The sequence below is a fragment of the Anopheles maculipalpis genome, assembly GCF_943734695.1.
Source record: "Anopheles maculipalpis chromosome X unlocalized genomic scaffold, idAnoMacuDA_375_x X_unloc_5, whole genome shotgun sequence".
Lineage (NCBI taxonomy): Eukaryota > Metazoa > Arthropoda > Insecta > Diptera > Culicidae > Anopheles > Anopheles maculipalpis.
In genome coordinates this window covers 37,501-47,500 of record NW_026060513.1, presented here as the reverse complement: position 1 = coordinate 47,500, position 10,000 = coordinate 37,501, and positions in this window count along the sequence as shown.

Genomic DNA, 10,000 nt, shown 5'->3' with positions numbered 1-10,000 from the left:
ACGACTCTTATATGCCTTGGATGACCACTGTCTGATGATTATTTTAGATTTTATACCAAAATTTTGATTTCGTGTCTTACGTCCCTAAATTAAACGACCTTGGATTTTCTTCTCCTACACCGCCATACAACTTTGATGGTCGGTTGACTTTTGCTATTTACTGTCGGTGTTCACTTTTCGTGGTTAAATATGTATTCTGAGACAGTTTTACTCAAAGTTAGAGAAAAAAATTTTCTTCTCAATAAATCCCCCGAAACCAATGTCTTATACATTGAACCAGGTTATGAGGCGCACCTGTGTGTGAAGAGTTCTTCGTGTGGTTTATAGACATTTCAGGCACTTGGTATATAGTTTTGGTTTGTGCCCAAGTCCCGTACTTAGAGATATTTTTGGTTTCGGACCAACCAATTCGACTTGCCTTCATCTCTTGTTAGGTTTATAATATCAATACTCGAACTTATATGCATGTTCAGGGACATCATTTTAACTTTCGGTTTGTACCCAAGTCCCGAACTTAGTGATATTTTTGGTTTCTTACCAACCAATTCGACTTGCCTTCATCTCTTGTTAGGTTTATAATATCAATACTCGAACTTATATGCATGTTCAGGGACATCATTCTAACTTTCGGTTTGTACCCAAGTCCCGAACTTAGTGATATTTTTGGTTTCCGACCAACCAATTCGACTTGCCTTCATCTCTTGTTAGGTTTATAATATCAATACTCGAACTTATATGCATGTTCAGGGACATCATATTAACTTTTGGTTTGCGCACAAGTCCCGAACTTAGAGATATTTTTGGTTTTGGACCAACCAATTCGACTTGCCTTCATCTCTTGTTAGGTTTATAATATCAATACTCGAACTTATATGCATGTTCAGGGACATCATATTAACTTTTGGTTTGCGCACAAGTCCCGAACTTAGAGATATTTTTGGTTTCTTACTTACCAATTCGACTTGCCTTCATCTCTTGTTAGGTTTATAATATCAATACTCGAACTTATGTGCATGTTCAGGGACATCATTTTAACTTTCGGTTTGTACCCAAGTCCCGAACTTAGTGATATATTTGGTTTCTCACCAACCAATTCGACTTGCCTTCATCTCTTGTTAGGTTTATAATATCAATACTCGAACTTATATGCATGTTCAGGGACATCATATTAACTTTCGGTTTGTACCCAAGTCCCGAACTTAGTGATATTTTTGGTTTCCGACCAACCAATTCGACTTGCCTTCATCTCTTGTTAGGTTTATAATATCAATACTCGAACTTATATGCATGTTCAGGGACATCATTTTAACTTTCGGTTTGCACCCAAGTCCCGAACTTAGAGATATTTTTGGTTTCTGACCAACCAATTCGACTTGCCTTCATCTCTTGTTAGGTTTATAATATCAATACTCGAACTTATATGCATGTTCAGGGACATCATTCTAACTTTCGGTTTGTACCCAAGTCCCGAACTTAGTGATATTTTTGGTTTCCGACCAACCAATTCGACTTGCCTTCATCTCTTGTTAGGTTTATAATATCAATACTCGAACTTATGTGCATGTTCAGGGACATCATATTAACTTTTGGTTTGCGCACAAGTCCCGAACTTAGAGATATTTTTGGTTTCTTACTTACCAATTCGACTTGCCTTCATCTCTTGTTAGGTTTATAATATCAATACTCGAACTTATGTGCATGTTCAGGGACATCATTTTAACTTTCGGTTTGTACCCAAGTCCCGAACTTAGTGATATTTTTGGTTTCTCACCAACCAATTCGACTTGCCTTCATCTCTTGTTAGGTTTATAATATCAATACTCGAACTTATATGCATGTTCAGGGACATCATATTAACTTTCGGTTTGTACCCAAGTCCCGAACTTAGTGATATTTTTGGTTTCCGACCAACCAATTCGACTTGCCTTCATCTCTTGTTAGGTTTATAATATCAATACTCGAACTTATATGCATGTTCAGGGACATCATTTTAACTTTCGGTTTGCACCCAAGTCCCGAACTTAGAGATATTTTTGGTTTCGGACCAACCAATTCGACTTGCCTTCATCTCTTGTTAGGTTTATAATATCAATACTCGAACTTATATGCATGTTCAGGGACATCATATTAACTTTCGGTTTGTACCCAAGTCCCGAACTTAGAGACATTTTTGGTTTCGGACCAACCAATTCGACTTGCCTTCATCTCTTGTTAGGTTTATAATATCAATACTCGAACTTATATGCATGTTCAGGGACATCATTTTAACTTTCGGTTTGCGCACAAGTCCCGAACTTAGTGATATTTTTGGTTTTGGACCAACCAATTCGACTTGCCTTCATCTCTTGTTAGGTTTATAATATCAATACTCGAACTTATATGCATGTTCAGGGACATCATTTTAACTTTCGGTTTGCTCCCAAGTCCCGAACTTAGAGATATTTTTGGTTTCGGACCAACCAATTCGACTTGCCTTCATCTCTTGTTAGGTTTATAATATCAATACTCGAACTTATATGCATGTTCAGGGACATCATATTAACTTTCGGTTTGCGCACAAGTCCCGAACTTAGAGATATTTTTGGTTTCGGACCAACCAATTCGACTTGCCTTCATCTCTTGTTAGGTTTATAATATCAATACTCGAACTTATATGCATGTTCAGGGACATCATTTTAACTTTCGGTTTGTACCCAAGTCCCGAACTTAGTGATATTTTTGGTTTCTCACCAACCAAATCGACTTGCCTTCATCTCTTGTTAGGTTTATAATATCAATACTCGAACTTATATGCATGTTCAGGGACATCATTTTAACTTTCGGTTTGTACCCAAGTCCCGAACTTAGTGATATTTTTGGTTTCTCACCAACCAAATCGACTTGCCTTCATCTCTTGTTAGGTTTATAATATCAATACTCGAACTTATATGCATGTTCAGGGACATCATTCTAACTTTCGGTTTGTACCCAAGTCCCGAACTTAGTGATATTTTTGGTTTCTTACCAACCAATTCGACTTGCCTTCATCTCTTGTTAGGTTTATAATATCAATACTCGAACTTATATGCATGTTCAGGGACATCATATTAACTTTCGGTTTGTACCCAAGTCCCGAACTTAGTGATATTTTTGGTTTCTCACCAACCAAATCGACTTGCCTTCATCTCTTGTTAGGTTTATAATATCAATACTCGAACTTATATGCATGTTCAGGGACATCATATTAACTTTCGGTTTGTACCCAAGTCCCGAACTTAGTGATATTTTTGGTTTTGGACCAACCAATTCGACTTGCCTTCATCTCTTGTTAGGTTTATAATATCAATACTCGAACTTATATGCATGTTCAGGGACATCATTTTAACTTTCGGTTTGCACCCAAGTCCCGAACTTAGTGATATTTTTGGTTTCTCACCAACCAAATCGACTTGCCTTCATCTCTTGTTAGGTTTATAATATCAATACTCGAACTTATATGCATGTTCAGGGACATCATATTAACTTTCGGTTTGTACCCAAGTCCCGAACTTAGTGATATTTTTGGTTTTGGACCAACCAATTCGACTTGCCTTCATCTCTTGTTAGGTTTATAATATCAATACTCGAACTTATATGCATGTTCAGGGACATCATTTTAACTTTCGGTTTGCACCCAAGTCCCGAACTTAGTGATATTTTTGGTTTCTCACCAACCAAATCGACTTGCCTTCATCTCTTGTTAGGTTTATAATATCAATACTCGAACTTATATGCATGTTCAGGGACATCATATTAACTTTCGGTTTGTACCCAAGTCCCGAACTTAGTGATATTTTTGGTTTTGGACCAACCAATTCGACTTGCCTTCATCTCTTGTTAGGTTTATAATATCAATACTCGAACTTATATGCATGTTCAGGGACATCATATTAACTTTCGGTTTGCACCCAAGTCCCGAACTTAGTGATATATTTGGTTTTGGACCAACCAATTCGACTTGCCTTCATCTCTTGTTAGGTTATCAAAATTTTTAATGCAATTGCATGTATTTTGTGAGCTTATGGGTGAGGGATTTATGTAGCGGACTTAGAGAAATTTTTGAAGTCCAAACATTCAATTTGGACTCCATACTCCATTGCTCCTCTAAGAGGTACCTAGTACCCCGTACCGAAGCAACCTTCACGTTTGAACTTTCCACTAGGAGGTGCAGCCATCACTCGACATGTTAATCATTATCACCCCATACTACTCTCTATATCCGGATACGGCGCTAACCCGATTGCTTGCCCCGACAGCAATCGACCCACTCGTAAGCGGGTTACCCGTAGGTAAGTCAACGATGCGTATTGCCCCCTTCAAGCAAACCGATCATCACTCCGTGGAGGAGTAATGACGGACCCGTACCGGTATCAACTGCATATGATCAACATTCTTATGAACCCACACACTCTTCGCTTATATGCTCAGTAACATTTCAATTCTCTCTCTGTCTTTCGTTTTCCAACTCATTCATCGTGCATACTGAACACACCCGGAAAGGTGCGACAGTACACACGAATACACCACCAAGCATGGGTCGCCTGAGAGGATCGATGCGAACGCATCTCTACAACTCGCAGCTCCCAGCCTGAAGTCCCGTCGTTTGCGGGCGGTCGGTAGGCATCGAAACTAGTCAAGTCCACGGTCGGCGAGGTCAGCTGCCACCAGTGTTCCCTATGGTCAGGTACTAACACGTGCGGTGCGACCCTGCGCGATGCGGCCAAGTCTAGAAGCGGGGATGAGGCGCCAGGCTGCGAGGCAGCGCCAGCGTATCTCGGAGGGTTGTTAGGCCCGCTAGCTTACGATTGCCTATGGGGGTTTGAAGCGCTATCAGCTCGGATTGGTTACGACCTTAGAGGCGTTCAGGCATAATCCAGCGGACGTAGCGTCATACCAAAGTCCGGTCGAACTAGTATTGAGCCAGTGGTCCGTACCTGTGGTTCCTCTCGTACTGCACAGGAATTCCGTTAAGATAGCACAAATGCACACACCAGTAGGGTAAAACTAACCTGTCTCACGACGGTCTAAACCCAGCTCACGTTCCCTTGAAAGGGTGAACAATCCTACGCTTTGGGAATTTTGCTTCACAATGATAGGAAGAGCCGACATCGAAGGATCAAAAAGTCACGTCGCTATGAACGCTTGGCGACCACAAGCCAGTTATCCCTGTGTTTTTGACATCTCGAGGCGAACGGACGTGCTCCCGTACAGCTCCGCGTTGGCGACAAAAAATTTGGTGTAAAAAGTGATAAATGCGTGTGAATTGCAGCGATAAACGATAAAAGACGTTGCTTTAAGTGTTTGCAAAGCGAAAGAACGCTATTTGAACACGATTTAGTGAGGCAAACAAGTGCGCAAAGTGCCCCCATACACTTTGTATGGGGAACCTCAAAGCCTCAAAACGGCAAAAGTGGGCGAAAAAATCGCAAAAAAAGTGGACGCTAGTGCGCATAAGTGCGATTAAATTCGTTTTCCAGCACCGGAGGGTGGATTTCTTGTGAAAAAAGGCGGAAAACAACCAGTGAACCGGCGAGTGAAAAGCGCGCATCGAGTGGCGTCGTGTGTGTCGTGGCGTGTGTATGTGCGTCATCCATCACACGAAGCGTTTATAGCCGAGACACCGACCAGCGCCATCTCTTGCATTTCGTGGGAGCTTTCGCTGGTGGCGCCACCCGCGGACAGTAGTGGAACCGCACATCTAAGACACGCACCACCTCTCCCTGACGACAGCAGCACCACCAGCGGCCGGTGACGGTACTGCTTAGCCGGGACACCCAAGGCGTTACGGGGCGTTACGGTCCCAAAAGTGCGGATTGCATAGTTCTCCGGCGCTTATCGCACAGGGACCGGGAACGGTGAAACGGGAGACTTCAACGCGACGGCAGACCACTAACCGGATTTTCGAACGGATTTTGGAAACAACCACGGAAATTTCGATGGAGGGGCGGGTGCTACGCTCCGGTTCGCGAATGAGGTCCACTCCCGGGGGATGGTCGGCCAACCCTTCCCCACCTCCTTCCCCAGGGTCACCACGGTCGGAGGGATCAGTGGAGGCAGTTGTATTGTCGGAGGACGAAGAGGACGCTGAGTTCTCCGATGCCTTCGTCCTGGAGCAGACGGTGGTGGCGTTGGAGGCAGCGGTACCGGAGTCACCTGCACCTACGCCTGCATCTACATCGGCGAATCCTGAGGGCGAGGATACGTCCGTGTTGGCGCTTCAGCACAAGATGCTGGAAAGCCTGGTGAAGCAGGTGGAGACGCTGACAGAACAGCTGCGTCTCAGCCGAGAGCGCGAGGTGGCTCTGCAATGCACGCTGGAGGCACTGCAGGAGGGCATGCGCTCTCTGACTGCTCTGCATGCGTCGGTGCAGCCTGATGGCCAGGGCAGCGCTCGTACAAAGCGCAGCCGCAATCAGCGTAGCCAGGCCAAGCGGCGGTCGCAGCAGCAGCGGCAGCAGCAGCAGCAGCAGCAGCAGCAGCAGCAGCAGCAGCAGCAGCAGCAGCAGCAGCAGCAGCAGCAGCAGCAGCAACAGCAGCAGCAGCAGCAGCAGCAGCAGCAGCAGCAGCAGCAGCAGCAGCAGCAGCAGCAGCAGCAGTGTAGCCAGCAGCAGCAGCAGCCGCAGCAGCAGCAGCAGCAGCAGCAGCAGCAGTGTAGCCAGCAGCAGCAGCAGCAGCAGCAGCAGCAGCAGCAGCAGCAGCAGCCACAGCAACAGCTGCTCTGGACGACGGTGGTGAAAGGCCGCTCGTCCAAGCGGCAATGCCACCTGCCGCAGCAGCAGCAGCAGCAGCAACAGCAGCAGCGAGGCGAACGTTACGTGCCACCGCAGCTTCGCACATTGCAGCAGCAGCAGCAGCAGCGACAGCAGCAGCAGCAGCAGCAGCGTCAGCAGCAGCCGAAGACTACGTCAGGACCGTCGATTCGGCAAGCGCGAAGCCGTCCCGACGCCATCGAGGTGACCCCAGGGGAGGGACAGACCTGGACAGAGGTCTACCGGGCCGTGCGCTCGTCGGCAGAGCTGGCCCACCTCAGCGAGGTCCTGGGAGTCGGACGACGAACTACCCGCTCGCGACTTGTGATGGACCTGCCGGAGGGGGCGAACTCGGGGGAGATCTTCTCCGCCGTAAAGGCGTTCTGCGACGCAGCGACCCCCGCGATTCGCTGTCGACTGATCACAGAAAGCGCTGCACTTCGCGTTGATTATATCGACCCTTTAGCGCTGGCGACAGAGGTGGCGGAGGCACTTTCGGCCCTTGCAGGCGAGACCATCTGCGAGGAGGAGGTGCGCCTGATGGAGAACTACAACGGGACGCAGGTGGCGCGCGTTCGGGTGCCGGAGAGGATGGCAGAGAAGCTGGTGGGCAAGCGCGTCAAGGTGAGCTTCACCTTGTGCCCGATCAGCCGAGTACTGCAGACGACCGAACGGCAGCCGAGATGCTTCCGTTGTCTGGAGATCGGCCACCGGAGGGCGAAGTGCAGGAGCGAGGCCGACCGCACGGACGCCTGCATTCGCTGCGGGAAGCCGGGTCATCGGGCGATGCACTGCCAGGAGGATCCGTGTTGCGCCAGGTGCAAGGGTCCTCACCCGGTGGGCCATCCGACCTGCCGGCAACACTGAAGGTCCTACAGATCAACCTTGGGCGGAGCCGGTCAGCACAGGACCTGATGCTGCAGACGGCTAGGGAGCTTGGAGTGCAGGTCGTGCTTGCTTGCGAGCTCTACCGGCCACCAAGATCCAACCCGAGATGGGCATATGATGAAGCGGAAAGCGTAGCGGTGATTGCCACTGGCTCCTTCCCCATCCAGCGACTATGGGGATCGTCGTCGCCAGGGCTAGTTGTAGCCACCATTGCAGGCATAACATTCGCCAGCTGCTACGCTTCGCCCAACAACACCAGCGGGGCCGACTTTGTCAGCTACCTTGAGGCGGTGGAGATGTCGCTGATCGGACACACGACGGTAGTCCTTGCCGGGGACTTTAACGCGTGGAGCCAGGACTGGGGTAGTGCCCGTACGTCACGGAGGGGAGAAGACCTGAAGAGCGTCGTAGACCATTTGGGGCTCCGGACGCTTAACAGCGGTAACGTACCCACGTTCAAGGGTAACGGCGTGGCACGACCAAGCATAGTGGACGTAACCTTCTCCAGCCACACTATTGCGCGCCCCGACTCCTGGCGGGTAAGTCCGCGGTTCTCCGACAGCGACCACTCCTACCTGGAGTTTCAGGTGGGTCTTCCGGGAGATGGCACGCAACACCACCGTAGGCAACGACATCAGCCGCCGAACTACAACATCGGCACGGCCAGGCATGCCGGTACCCGGTGGAAAACTGCGCAGTTTGACAGCTCCTGCTTCGCCACCGCCCTTTCCATCGGACGGTTCGAGCTGGCGCAGACACCGGAAGACCTGGTCGGCGGGCTAACTGCAGCGTGCGACGGCACAATGGAGCGGGTGCATGGGGCGACCTTCCACCAAGCGCCGAGGATGTACTGGTGGACACCCGAGATCGACCGGCTGAGGGAGGTGTGCGAAGCTGCAGAACGGCGACGTCGCAGCGCCCCGCCTGATGAGCGCCTCGCGCTGACCGCCCAGCTCCTGAGCTCGCGGAGGATGCTGGCGAGCGAGATCCAGCGCAGCAAGGATCGCTGCATGCAGGAGCTCATTGACGGGGTGGAGAACGATGTATTTGGGCTCGGGTACAAGGTGGTGCTGGCCAAGCTGCGCAGTCGCGCACCACCTGAAACCGACCGAGCAGTACTCCAGCCGATCGTTGACGCACTCTTCCCGACGCACCCTCCGTTCGATTGGCCTACCATCGCAGCCGAGGGCGACACGGAGGAGGTCCGGCCGGTTACGCAGGACGAGGTGTTGGCCGTTGCAGCCAGGATGGCATCGTCCAAGGCGCCAGGACTCGACGGCATCCCCAACGCGGCGGTGAAAACCGCGATCCGAGAGCACCCGGAGGTCTTCACCCGGGTGTTCAACGACCTGTTGCGGCGGGGAGAGTTTCCGACGTCATGGAAGGCGGCGCGGCTGGTGCTAATCCCTAAGCCCGGCAAACCCCCTGGCGAGCCATCGTCGTGGCGGCCGCTGCTGATGCTGGGTGCAGTCCCGAAGGTGTTCGAGCGGATTATCCTCGACCGCCTGAACGAGCACCTGGAGGACAGCAGTGCACCCCGCTTGTCGCCCGAGCAGTATGGTTTTCGCCGCGGACGATCGACGGTGCAGGCCATCCAGCGGGTCGTCGAGCGAGGCCTGTACGCGAGGACGTTCCACCGCACCAATGGCAGAGACCCTCGCTGCCTGATGGTGGCATCTCTGGACGTGCGGAACGCCTTTAACTCGGCCAGCTGGACGGCGATTGCAGCAGCTCTCCAGCGGATGAGCGTACCGTCAGCGCTCCAGCGAGTCTTGCGCAGCTACTTCTCGGGACGGGAGCTGCTTTTCGAGACCGCCGAGGGACCAGTTCGCAGGACAGTCACGGCAGGCGTACCACAGGGCTCTATACTAGGGCCGACCCTGTGGAACGTCATGTATGATGGTGTGCTGCGGCTGACGCTGCCGGACGGTGCGGAAGCGATCGGCTTCGCGGACGATTTGGTCGTTCTGGCGGGAGGAGCGACACCACAGGCGGCAGCGGAACTGGCTGAGCAGGCGATCGGCATCATCAACTCGTGGATGGCAGCACATCATCTGGAGCTTGCTCCGGCCAAGACCGAGTTGGTAATGATGTCCACGATGCGGAGGGCGAACACGCAGGCGCCGGTGACCATCGCGGGCGTGCAGAGGATGCCAACACGGACGATTAAGTACCTTGGGGTCATGCTGGAGGACCACCTGTCTTGGAATGCCCACGTCGAGTGCGTCTCCGCAAAAGCACTCCGTGTGGCACAGGCGGTATCCCGGTTGATGCGGAACCACAGCGGCCCCAAGGGTGCTAAACGACGATTGCTCGCGTCAGTCGTGGACTCGACGCTGCGGTAC